Raw genomic sequence first — 2,500 nt, forward strand, 5'->3', positions numbered from 1 at the left:
AGGGGAGAGGGGGAGAGGTGATTTTCGGAGAGGGGAAGAGAGGGGGGGAGGGGAGAAGGGGGGAGGAGGGGGAGAGGAGGGAAAAGGGGGAAGGGGGGAGAGGGTAAGGGTGGCAGAGGGGGGGAGAGGGGGAGAGAGGGAGAGAGGGGGAGAGAGAGAGGGGGGAGGGAGGGAGGGAGAGGAGAGGGGGAGAGGGGGGGAGGGGGGGAGAGGGGGGGAGGGGAGAGGGAGAGGGAGGAGGGGGGGGGGGGAGGGGGGGGGAGGGAAGGGAAGAAAGAGGGGGGGAGGGAAGAGGGAGGGAAAAAGAGAGGGAGAGAAGGAGGGAAGGGGAGGGGGAGAAAGAGGGGGGGAAGGAGAGAGAGGGGAGGAGAGGGGGAGAGGGGAGAGAGGGGGAGGAGAAGAGAGGGGGGAGGAGGGGGAGAGGGGGGGGGGAGGGGAGGGGAGGGGGGGAGGGAGAGGGGGGAGAGGGGAGGGGGAGAGGGGGGGAGAGAGAGGGGAGGGGGGGAGAGGGAGGGGAGAGGAGGGAGAGAGAGGGGGGGAGCAGGGGGGAGAGGGGAGAGAGGGGGAGGGAGGGGGGAGACGAGAGGGGGAGAGGGGGGAGAGGGGGGGAGAGGGGGAGAGGGGGGGGGGGAAAGAGGGAGAGGAGAGGGAGAGAGGGGGCGGGGAGGAGGGGGGAGGGGGGAGAGGGGGAGGGGGGAGAAGGGGGAGGAGAGGGGGAGAGAGGAGAGGGTGGGAGAGGAGGAGAGGGGGAGAGGAGAGGAGAGGAGAGAGGGAGGAGAGAGGGGGGAGAGAGGGAGGAGAAGGGGAGAGAGGAGGGGAGGGAGGGAGAGAGAGGGGGGGAGGGGAAGGGAGGGGGGAGAAGGAGAGGGGGAGAGAGGGGGAGAGGGGGGAGGAAGGGGGAGAGAGGATAGAGGAGAGAGGAGAGGAGAGAGAGGAGAGAAGGAGAGGAGAGGGAGGGAAGGGGAGGAGGAGAGGAGAGGAGAGGAGAGAGGGAGAGGAGGAGGGGAGAGGGGGCGAGGGCGGGAGGGGGGGGAGAGGATGAGGAGGGAGAGAGGATGGGGGGGAGAGAGAGGGAGAGAGGAGGGGCTTAGAGGGGGGGAGAGGGGAGAGAGGGGAGGACGAGGGAGGGTGAGGGGAGGGGGAAGAGAGGGAGAGAGAGGAGAGGGGGGGAGAGGGAGAGGGAAAAAGGGAGGAAGGGAGAAGGGAGAGAGGGGAGGGAGGGAGGGGGAGAGGGAGGAAGGGAGGGAGGGAGAAAAGGGAATAGGGGAGGAGATGGGGGGAGAATCCTGGGGGAGAGGAGGGGGGGAGAGGAGAGAGCAGAGGGGGGGAGGAGGAGGGAGAATCAGAGGGAGAATGAAGAGGAGGAAGAGGAGAGAGGAGGAGAGGGGAGGAAGGATCCCCTGGAGAGGAGGGGGGGAGTGGAGAGAGAGAGGGGACCAGGGGAGAGAGGGAGGGGGGAGGAGAGGGAAGAGGGGAAGGAGAGGGGGGGAGAGAGAGGGAGGAGAGGGGGAGAGGGGAGATGGGAGGAGAAGGGGGAGAGGGGGAGAGGGGGGGAGAGGGGGACAGAGAGAGAAAGTGGGAGAGGGGGGAGAGGGGGGAGAGGAAGAAGGAGAGGAGAGAGGAGGGAGGGGGGGAGAGAGGGGAGGAGGGGAAGGGGGGGAGAGGAGGGGGGGGGGGGGGAGAGGGGGGGGGGGGGGAGAGGGAGAGGGAGAAGGGAGAGGGAGAGAGGGGGAGAGGGGGAGAGAGAGGGAGAGAGGGGAGGAGAGGTGGAGAGAGAGAGAGAGAGGGGAGGGAGAGAGGGGGAGATGGGGGGAGAAAGGGGGGAGAGGGAGGGGGGAGAGGGGGAGAGGGGGGAGAGGAAAGGGAAGAGGGGGAAAGGGGAGAGAGGGGAGACAGAGGAGGGTGAGGGAGGGAGAGGGAGGGAGAAAAGAAAGGGGAAAGAGGGGAGAGGGGAGCGGAGAGGGGGGGAGGGGAGAGGGTGGGGGAGAAGGGGGAGAACGGAAAAAGGGGGAGGAGGGGGAGAGGGGGGAACTGGGGGAGAGGATGGGGGGGGATAAAGAGGGGGGGAGGGGGAGAGAGAGGGAGAGGAGGGGAGAAGAGGGGGAGAGAGGGGGAGAGGAGAGGAGGGGGAGAGGGGGAGAGAGGGAGAGGGGGAGGAGGGAGAGGAGGGGAGAGAATCAGAAGCGGGGCGAGAGGGGGAGGGGGGAGGAGGGAGAGGGGGGAGGGGAGGAGAGGGGGAGAGAGGGAGAGAGGGGAGGAGGGGAGAAGAGGGAGGAGGAGGGGGGAGGGGGGAGGGGGAGGGGGAGGGAGGGGGGAGAGGAGGGGGGAGGGAGAGAGGGGGAGAGAGGGAGAGAGAGAGAGAGAGCAGAAGAGAGAGAGAGGAGAGAGGGAAAGAGGGGGAGGGGGGGATGAAGGGGGAGAGGGGGGAGAGGGAAGGAGAGATGGGGGGAGAAGGAGATTAACAGGAGAGGGAGAGGGAGGAAAGGAGGGGGTGGAGAAA

The 2,500-nt window shown here is 68.3% G+C and overlaps 1 protein-coding gene across 1 annotated transcript in view; it reads right to left on the reverse strand.

Moving 5' to 3' along the window:
- The window catches only part of LOC129693887 (neural cell adhesion molecule L1-like), a 23,678-nt gene that overhangs the window by 9,632 nt on the left and 11,546 nt on the right, over window positions 1-2,500 (reverse strand). The gene's annotated exons all lie outside the window — the stretch shown is intronic.

This window comes from Leucoraja erinacea, unplaced genomic scaffold (assembly GCF_028641065.1).
Source record: "Leucoraja erinacea ecotype New England unplaced genomic scaffold, Leri_hhj_1 Leri_460S, whole genome shotgun sequence".
NCBI lineage: Eukaryota > Metazoa > Chordata > Chondrichthyes > Rajiformes > Rajidae > Leucoraja > Leucoraja erinaceus.